Here is an 11,188-nt window from a genome sequence, read left to right as displayed (position 1 = left end):
TTGTTAAGAGACCAAAAGTAATGGGACAATTGGCTTCTCAGCTGTTCCATGGCCGGTGTGTGTTATTCCCTCATTATCCCAATTACAATGAGCAGATAAAAGGTCCAGAGTTCATTTCAAGTGTTCTATTTGCATTTAGAATCTGTTGCTGTCAACTCTCAAGATGAGATCCAAAGAGCTGTCACCGTCAGTGAAGCCATCATTAGGCTGAAAAAACACCACAAACCCATCAGAGAGATAGCAAAACCATTAGGCGTGGCCAAAACAACTGTTTGGAACATTCTTAAAAAGAAGGAACGCACCAGTGAGCTCAGCAACACCAAAAGACCCAGAAGACCACGGTGGGTGACCGAAGAATTCTTTCCCTGGTGAAGAAAACACCCTTCACAACAGTTGGCCAGATCAAGAACACTCTCCAGCAGGTAGGTGTATGTGTGTCAAAGTCAACAATCAGGAGAAGACTTCACCAGAGTGAATACAGAGGGTTCACCACAAGATGTAAACCATTGGTGAGCCTCCAAAACAGGAAGGCCAGATTAGAGTTTGCCAAACGACATCTAAAAAAGCCTTCACAGTTCTGGAACAACATCCTATGGACAGATGAGACCAAGATCAACTTGTACCAGAGTGATGAGAAGAGTATGGAGAAGGAAAGGAACTGCTCATGATCCTAAGCATACCACCTCATCAGTGAAGCATGGTGGTGGTAGTGTCATGGCGTGGGCATGTATGGCTGCCAATGGAACTGCTTCTCTTGTATTTATTGATGATGTGACTGCTGACAAAAGCAGCAGGATGAATTCTGAAGTGTTTCGGGCAATATTATCTGCTCATATTCAGCCAAATGCTTCCGAACTCATTGGACGGAGCTTCACAGTGCAGATGGACAATGACCCAAAGCATACTGCAAAAGCAACCAAAGAGTTTTTTAAGGGAAAGAAGTGGAATGTTCTGCAATGGCCGAGTCAATCCCCGGACCTGAATCCGATTGAGCTGCATTTCACTTGCTGAAGACAAAGCTGAAGGGAAAATGCCCCAAGAACAAGCAGGAACTGAAGACAGTTGCAGTAGAGGCCGGGCAGAGCATCACCAGGGATGAAACCCAGCGTCAAGTATTAAAAAGTGAAAGTTTGATTTATGATTATTATTCTGTCCCATTACTTTTGGTCCCTTAACAAGTGGGAGGCACATATGCAAACTGTTGTAATTCCTACACAGTTCACCTGATTTGGATGTAAATACCCTCAAATTAAACTTCAATGGGTCCGCAAAAAATTTAAGATTACACTTACCGGTAATCACTTTTCCATAAGCCCATGACAGCACCCTTGAGAGACCGCCTCCATCCAGGACAGGAAACAGGAACTTTCGTGGAGAGCTCATAAGGAGGAGCATGGCCCCGAGACCACCAGTTAATCGCAAGAACTTGTCCTAGACCACACTCTCCTCTTTTTTTTTTTTTTTTATATTTTCTCTATATATTTTTTATTTTATTTTTATATATATATATGTATATATATATATTTTCATTAATTCTATACAGGGTGGGAATAAACCCGGGTGCTGTCATGGGCTTATGGAAAAGTGATTACCGGTAAGTGTAATCTTAAATTTCCCTTTCGCCCATGACAGCACCCTTGAGAGACGACTAGAATAGAAATCCCTTTATTTCTTAGGGTGGGACTACCGCCTGGAGGACTTTCCTACCGAAGGCTAGCTGTTCTCTATTGCCTAGGTCTAATCTGTAGTGACGAAAGAAGGTGCCAGGCGACTGCCATGTGGCTGCTCTACAAATCTGTTCTAAGGTAGCGTCAGCCCTTTCTGCCCAAGTGGTGGAGACTGATCTTGTGGAATGAGCACCAAAACCCCCCGGGGGAGCCTTTCCAGCTGAAGAATAGGCCAAATTAATGGCTCTCACGATCCATCTGGAAAGGGTTTTAGCAGAGGCTGGGAGACCCTTATTTTTCCCACTAAATTGAATGAAAAGTTTTGAGGTTTTCCTCCACTGACTAGTAACCTCTAGATAATGAGATAGGCATCTTTTTACATCTAAACAGTGCAGTTTTTCCTCTTTTTCATTTCTCGGATTTTGACACAGGGAAGGAAGGATAATGTCCTGTGTTCTATGAAACATAGAAACCACTTTCGGTAAGAAGGAAGGGTCTGGTTTAATGAGTACCCTATCATCTAGGATGTTAGTGTAAGGAGGCGAGGTAGAGAAGGCCGAAATCTCACCAACCCTCCTTGCTGAGGTAATTGCCACAAGAAACGCTGTTTTGAAGGACAAGATTTTTATGGGTAACTGTTTAAGTGGCTCAAAGGGAGGTTCTGTGAGGCTAGTGAGGACCAAGTTGAGGTCCCAGGGGGGAATTGAAGGTCCAGATATAGGCCTAAGCCTGCTGATGGCTTTAAAGAATCTTCGGACCCACGGGTGGCTAGCGATGGGAGAATCAAAGAATGCACTCAAAGCGGATACCTGTACTTTAAGAGTACTTGGCCTCAAATTTTTTTCATGTCCAGCTTGCAGAAAATCTAAAACCTTACACATAGGTGGGGGATTTAAAGGATTCACCGGATCTTTGGCAAACTTCTGGAAGGTGTTCCAAATTCTGAGATAAATAGAGGAGGTGACATCCTTTCTGCAGGATAGTAAAGTGGAAACTACATTCTTGGAGAGTCCTCTACTTTCTAGGATTTCCCCCTCAAGAGCCATGCTGTTAGGTGTAACTGCTTCACACTCGGATGATTGACTGGTCCTTGGGATAGAAGGTCTTGCCTCTCCGGGAGAATCCAAGGGTCCGTCAAGGATAGCTTCCTCAACCAGGTGAACCAGGTTCTTCTGGGCCAGAAAGGAGCAATTAAGATCACTGTCGTTCTTTCTTGTCTCAACTTCTGTAAGAATCTTGGAAGAAGTCTTAATGGAGGAAAGGCGTAGAGGAGCTGGTTCGGCCAGTGAAGGGAGAAGGCATCTATCCCTGTTGGTGAATCTCTCTGCGCTGAGGGAAAAGAAAAGATGACACTTTCTGTTTTCTCTGGTGGCAAATAAGTCCAGATGAGGACGACCTCAAAGTTGAATTATTTGATCGAACACCATTTGGTTCAGACACCATTCCCCCTGGTCTAGTGTATTTCTGCTTAAGAAATCTGCCACCTTGTTTTCTGTACCTTTTAGATGTACTGCCATAAGGGACGGAACAGAAGGAATTATAAGGGAAAAGATATCCGTTGTTAACTGCATAAGATTTTCTGATCTGGTTCCTCCTTGTTTGTTCAGATAGACAACTGTGGCGTTGTCCGAAAAAACCTTTATAGATTTTCCCTGCAGTAAAGGAAGAAACTCTTTAAGGCGAAAAAGACCGCTCTCAGTTCCCTCATGTTTTGGGAGTCTAGACTCTGCTCTCTTTCCCAAACACCTTGTCTTAAGTACCCTTGGCAACAGGCCCCCCAACCAGAAGGACTTGCGTTGGTGGTAAGGGTAACAAAATTTTGTTGGATCCAAGGGAGCCCCTGGGACAGGTTTGCAGGATTCAGCCACCAGTGAAGGGACTGGATCACTTGGGGGGTGAGTGTGAGAGGTGTATCTAACTGGGCGGAGGGAACCCTGCCACTCCTTCAGAATTTGCCACTGTAGGGGTCATGAGTGAAGATGGCTCCAACTGACCGCTGGTATAGTGGAAGTCATTCTGCCCAAGACCGCCATTGCTTGTCTGATAGTAGGGTTCTTTGTCGATATCAGGGACTGAACCTGTTGTATTAATCTCTGAATCTTGTCTTGGGGTAGAATACAGAGTAGTTTCTTTGAGTCCAGCATCATTCCCAGAAAGACACAAACTTGGGAAGGTATTAGATGTGATTTTTCCCCATTTATTTGCCAGCTGAGGTCTTCTAGGATCTGCACTACTTTCTTGAGGTGTACTTCTAGAAGGGATTCTGACTCCGCTACCACCAGGAGATCGTCTAGGTAAGGAATCACTAAAATGTCTCTTTCCCTTACATGAGCCATGACTTCTGCCATGACTTTCGTGAAAAGTCTGGGAGCTTGAGAAATCCCAAAGGGAAGGGCTGTATATTGTAGGTGCTGAATGTGACCTCCTATTGAAACAGCGACTCTGAGGAATTTTTGACAGTCTAGCCGAATAGGGATGTGGTAGTACACATCTCTTACATCTATCGTAGCCATGAAGCAGCCCCTGAAAAGATGTTTTACAACTGATTGGATCGACTCCATTCTGAATTTTTTGTAAGAGAGGAATTGATTTAAATCCTTTAGATTTATGATAGTTCTGAATGTTCCATCCGGTTTGGGGACCAGAAAAAGGGAAGAGTAAAAAACCCTGCCCTTCTCCGCCTCCAGCACCGGAATTAGAACATTTTTTCGAAGTAGGGAAGCAATCTCCTGTTGTAACGCTAGATTTTTTTCCCGGGTTTCCTAGAAAATTCGTAATTTTGAATCTGTCCGGTGGGTGGGAGACAAACCCACTGAGTTTACTGAGTCTGCCTCGTCAAAGGGATACTTCCTTTTCACATTTTTTGGGACAAATTTTTTTTTATCGGGTCTTTTCCATTCCCTCTGTATTAAAAACTTTATATTCTCATTTACGGGAAATACTCTAGATTTTTTCTGCCCGAGGTCACCAAACATGATATCCTGAACGGATCTTGGGTCTTTGGGTTCGTCTACTTTCATGGTCGCACGAACTGCTTTTAGTAAAGCTTCCGTATCATCCAGGGAAAAAAGTGGCCTGCCCGTGGATTCTTCATCCTGGGACGAGTCTGGGCTATCTAGGATTTCTCCTGTATCACTATCCTCTAAAGGATCCGAGTCAGATTTATTAGCCGTGCCTGATCTGGTTCCAAGGGAGGTAGAGGCTACAGAGGGAAAGCTCTTTTTGAAATCTTTCAGGGAATCCGAGACCTCTGTCTTCACCATCTCCCTAATACTCTGCAGAAGGGATGGGGACTCCTCCTCCACTAGTTTCTCAATGCAACATTGACATAGTTTTTTCAACCAAGAGGGGGCCAGTTTCTTTTTACAGACGGCACACTCCTTCCCTCTGGTCTTTGAAATTGCCTTTCTAGGGCCCTCTTTTACAGTCTAAAAAGCAGGAGAAAAAAGAGGGAAAGGAGATTTAGCCTAACTAAAAGGAAATAAGTGATGGGGAATGATCCCCCTTACCCCACCAGGAGTACCGGTCTGCTCTCATGACCCTCCTGTTGATCGGCGCGTTGGACACTCTCCTCCTCCATGCTGCTGTGGGATAGAGTGACTGCCAGGATCCAAAAGAAATTTGGCTTCCTATAATGCTGACCGTGCGCCTGTGGGTCCAATCCCCTCGGTCGGGTCCTGCTGAAAACTCTCTGCGGCCTAAGTAGGAGAAGGCACTTCCTACTTCCGGAACGCACGCTACATGCGTTCCAAATACCGGAAGTCTCTACCGAGACCCGGATCTCGCGATTTGGATCTCTAGCTTTCTTCCCCCCCCCCCCCCCCCGAGCGCGAGGTGAGGAGGAGGCCCCGCCCGCCTGAACACTGCCAGGAAGGACCAGCGTGCCGAACGCACCTCTCGGTGAGCCCGGGACTGCAGAGTAGCGGCCAGCGCGGCGTAAGCCAGACCCCAGCAGCAGGCACCAGACTCCGGCCGGCGGCTCCTAGAGGAGACTTATGCCGGAACAGGTAACCCCACTTAGATAAAATCCTCCGGGGCCCTGCAGCCTAGCTTCTTCCTCTTCTCCACGAACAGTCTTCTGTCTAGGACAGGAAACAGGAACTGGTGGTCTCGGGGCCATGCTCCTCCTTATGAGCTCTCCACGAAAGTTCCTGTTTCCTGTCCTGGATGGAGGCGGTCTCTCAAGGGTGCTGTCATGGGCGAAAGGGAAAAAACCGGAAGTTACTCCGTGTGCATTCCGTTTCCGTATGTCCGTTTTGCAAAAAAATAGAACATGTCCTGTTATTGTCGGCATTACGGACAAGGATAGGACTGTTCTATTAGGGACCGGCTGTTCCGTTCCGCAAAATACAGAATGCACACGGACGTCATCTGTATGTTTTGCGGACTGAAAAATACAGTCGTGTGCATGAGGCCTAAATTGTATTTATTGGGTAATTGTTGGGTTTCTTGCTATAATCGCAAACAACCAATTGACCGCCTTCCCCTTAATTAGTACTGTCACAGGCAGCACCCTATTTAGCGCTCAAACGTTGCACGGCATCGCACCGCCACCACGTGCATCACTTGCACAGTGACCTCATGCTGCCCTGGCCTTATACCAGCCATTGGGGGAGGTTTATCAAACTAGTGTAAAGAAAAACTGGTTTAGTTGCCCATAGCAACCAATCAGCTTCCACCTTTTAATTTTCCAAACCAGGTCTGAAAAATGAAAGATCAAATATGATTGGTTGTTATGGGCAACTGAACCAGTTTTGATAAATCGCCCCCATTGTTATGAGGGAGGTTCGCACATCGGCGCCATTACACACAATTTGGAGAAAATAAATTGTAAAAAAATCACTTTAACTCCTTAGTGACCACCCATACGCCCTTTTACGGCAGTCACTAAGGGGCCTTATAGTGGGCCGCCGCTTTTTTTTACGGCGTTCCAGTCTAAGAGCTGCACGGGTCCCCCGTGCATCGGGTGCCCGGCTCTCACATGAGAGCCTTGGCCCTGCTCTAACAGCCCAGACCGGCAGGAGTGCCGATCCGGGCTGTTTAACACTTTACATGCCGTGGGGAATGGCGCCCGCCGCATGTAAAGTGTTGATAGAGGGAGCGGACTCCCTCTGTCTCCCATCGGCACCCCGCCGATGTGTGTGAAGGCTACCTGGGGTCTGATGTAGGCCCCAGACCAGCCTTGAGTAATTTCCAGCAGGCTGCGCCTCTCTGGCGCAGACTGCTGGTCAATGTCAAAATAGCATTGCTATTAAAATGGGGATAGTGCATTGCATTTTAAAAGCAATCAAAAAGCTGTCTGTTATAGTCCTCTTGTGGGACTATTAAAAAAAACTCATTGAAAATACGCCTTTCAATTAAAGGGCTTCTGTCACCCCACTAAAGTGATTTTTTTTTTTTGGGCTAGTGAAATTAGTTATATTGCGATATATGACAATATAATTGTGTTACTTACTTTGATCCAGCAGTTTCTGCAAAAAACGAAGTTTTAATACAGTCATGTGAAAAAATTAGGACACCCTTTGAAAGCATGTGGTTTTTTGTAACATTTTTAATAAAAGGTTATTTCATCTCCGTTTCAACAATACAGAGAGATTAAAGTAATCCAACTAAACAAAGAAAACTGAAGAAAAGTATTTTCAAGATCTTCTGTAAATGTCATTCTACAAAAATGCCTATTCTAACTGAGGAAAAAGATAGGACACCCTCACATGTATTCCCTCTTAAATTGGCTCAGATCTCACACAGGTATATCACACCAGGTGCACATAATTAGTAGATCGTTACTCTGCATGTTGAATGAGGCTTGCCCTATTTAAACCTCAGACATTTAGTTTGGTGTGCTCCTGACTGTTGAAGTGAGAGTGAGCACCATGGTGAGAGCAAAAGAGCTGTCAGAGGACTTCAGAAAAAAGATTGTAGCAGCCTATGAGTCTGGGAAGGGATTTAAAAAGATCTCAAAAGATTTTGAAATCAGCCATTCCACTGTCCGGAAGATAGTCTACAAGTGGAGGGCTTTCAAAACAACTGCCAACATGCCCAGGACTGGTCGCCCCAGCAAGTTCACCCCAAGAGCAGACCGCAAGATGCTAAAAGAGGTCTCCAAAAACCCTAAAGTGTCATCTCGAGAACTACAGCAGGCTCTGGCTACTGTTGATGTAGAAGTACATGCCTCTACAATCAGAAAGAGACTGTACAAGTTTAACTTGCATGGGAGGTGTGCAAGGAGGAAACCTTTGCTTTCCAAGAGAAACATCGAGGCCAGACTGACATTTCCCATTGATAAAGTTGACAAAGACCAGGACTTCTGGAATAATGTTCTTTGGACAGATGAGTCCAAAATTGAATTATTTGGACACAACAGCAGAGGACATGTTTGGCGTAAACCTAACACAGCATTCCAAGAAAAGAACCTCATACCAACTGTGAAGCATGGAGGTGGAAGTGTCATGGTTTGGGGCTGCTTTGCTGCAGCAGGACCTGGTCAGCTCACCATCATAGAATCCACGATGAATTCTACTGTGTATCAGAAGGTGCTTGAAGAACATGTGAGACCATCAGTTAGAAAATTAAAGCTGAAGCGGAACTGGACCATGCAACATGACAATGACCCAAAACATACTAGTAAATCAACCAAAGATTGGCTGAAAAAGAAGAAATGGAGAGTCCTGGAATGGCCAAGTCAAAGTCCAGATTTGAATCCCATTGAGATGCTGTGGGGTGACTTGAAAAGGGCTGTACGTGCAAGAAACCCCTCAAACATCTCACAGCTGAAAAAGTTCTGCATTGAGGAGTGGGGTAAAATTTCCTCAGACCGATGTCGAAGACTGGTAGATGGCTACAAGAACCGTCTCACTGCAGTTATTTCAGCCAAAGGAGGTAACACTCGCTATTAGGGGCAAGGGTGTCCTATCTTTTTCCTCAGTTAGAATAGGCATTTTTGTAGAATGACATTTACAGAAGATCTTGAAAAGACTTTTCTTCAGTTTTCTTTGTTTAGTCGGATTACTTTAATCTCTCTGTATTGTTGAAACGGAGATGAAATAACCTTTTATTAAAAATGTTACAAAAAACCACATGCTTTCAAAGGGTGTCCTAATTTTTTCACATGACTGTATATGTAAATTCGGTCTCTACCAGCAAGTAGGGCGGCTACTTGCTGGTAGCTGCTGCAGAAATCCGCCCCCTCGTCGTGTTGATTGACAGGGCCAGCCGCGATCTCCTCCTCCGGCCAGCCCTGTCGGCATTTCAAAAATCGCGCGCCTGTGTTGATTCGGCGCAGGCGCTCTTAGATGAGGAGGCTCGTCTCCTCAGAACTCCCTCAGTGCGCCTGCGCCGATGACATCACCGGAATAGAAGACGTCATCGGCGCAGGCGCACTGAGGGAGTTCTGAGGAGACGAGCCTCCTCATCTCAGAGCGCCTGCGCCGAATCAACACAGGCGCGCGATTTTTGAAATGCCGACAGGGCTGGCCGGAGGAGGAGATCCCGGCTGGCCCTGTCAATCAACACGACGAGGGGGCGGATTTCTGCAGCAGCTACCAGCAAGTAGCCGCCCTACTTGCTGGAAGAGACCGAATTTACATATATTAAAACTTCGTTTTTTGCAGAAACTGCTGGATCAAAGTAAGTAACACAATTATATTGTCATATATCGCAATATAACTAATTTCACCAGCCCAAAAAAAAAAAATCACTTTAGTGGGGTGACAGAAGCCCTTTAAAGAAATTGAAAAAAGAAAATCTTCCCCATATATTTGGTATTGCCGCATCCGTAACGACCTGGACTACATGAATATCACGTAAATTATACCCTACGGTGAACGCCATAAAAGAATAAATAAATAAAAAATGCTAATTTATTCTTAGTTGCCACCGAAAAAAAACGTAATAACAAGCGATCAAAAAGGCGCCATTTACTCCAAAATTATACCAATGAAAAATACAAATCGGCTCCCAAAAATTAAGCCCTCACATAATTCCATATAAAGTAAAATAAAAAAGTTATGGGTCTTGGAAAGTGGCAATACAAAAACATTTTTTTCTTTAACCTCTTAAGTACACGACGTACCGGTACGGCATGTGTATTTCCGGCGGGCGGCGATCGGAACCCGGTGCCTGCTCAAATCATTGAGCAGGCACCTTGGCTAAATGCGCGGGGGGGTCCCGTGACTGCCCCCGTGTTGGCGATCGCCGCAAACCGCAGGTCAATTCAGACCTGTGGTTTGCGGCTTTACCTGCGTTTTGCGGCAGCGAACGGCGGTGCCATCGGGTTCCCATGCGGCTGTAGGAGGGACCCGATGGCATGGAAGGCATTGTAAAGTATTGGAATGCATTGTAAAGGGATTAGACCCCCAAAATTTTAGGTCCCATAGTGGGACAAAAAATAAAGTGAAAAAAAAAGTTTCAAAAATAAAGTTTTCCCCCCAAAAATTAAAAGTTTCAAGTAAAAATAAGCAAAAACGTCATTTTCCCCAAATAAAGTTAAAAAAATTGGTAAAAAATAAGGGTAAAAATAAAAGTATACATATTAGGTATTACCGCGTCCGTATCGACCGGCTCTATAAACATATCACATGACCTAACCCCTCAGATGAACACCATAAAAAATAAAAACTGTGCTAAATAAACCATTTTTTTGTCACCTTACATCACAAAAAGTACAACAGCAAGCGATCAAAAAGGTGTTTGCCCACCAAAATAGTGCCAATCAAACCGTCATCTCATCCCGCAATAAATTAGACCCTACCTAAGATAATCGCCCAAAAAAAAAAAAAAAAAAAACTATGGCTCAGAATATGGAGACACTAAAACATGATTTTTTTTGTTTCAAAAATGATATTATTGTGTAAAACTTACATAAATAAAAAAAGTACACATATTAGGTTTCGCCGCGTCCGTATCGACCGGCTCTATAAAAATATCACATGACCTAACCCCTCAGATGAACACCGTAAAAAAATGAAATAAAAACTTTGTTAAATAAACAATTTTTTGTCACTTTACATCACAAAAAGTGTAATAGCAAGCGATCAAAAAGTCACACGCACCCCAAAATAGTGCCAATAAAACCGTCATCTCATCCTGCATAAATCATACCCTACCCAAGGTAATCGCCCAAAAACTGAAAGAATTATGGCTCTCAGACCATGGAAACACTAAAACGTGATTTTTTTTGTTTAAAAAAAAGAAATCATTGTGTAAAACTTACATAAACAAAAACATACATATTAGGTATCGTCGCATCCGTGACAACCTGGTCTATAAAAATATCACATGATCTAACCTGTCAGAAGATTTGCTTCTAAACTTCTAAGCCTTGTAGCATCCCCAAAAAATAAAATATCATTCCCAAAATGATCCAAACATGAAGTAAGACATATGGGGAATGTAAAGTAATAACTATTTTTGGAGGTATCACTATGTATTATAGAATAAGAGAAATTGAAACTTGGAAATGTGCAATTTTTTACAACTTTTTGATAAATTTTGTATTTTTTTTTATAAATAAAAATTTATTT

This window comes from Bufo gargarizans, chromosome 7, assembly GCF_014858855.1.
Source record: "Bufo gargarizans isolate SCDJY-AF-19 chromosome 7, ASM1485885v1, whole genome shotgun sequence".
NCBI lineage: Eukaryota > Metazoa > Chordata > Amphibia > Anura > Bufonidae > Bufo > Bufo gargarizans.
Note: the sequence above shows the minus strand (reverse complement) of the source record.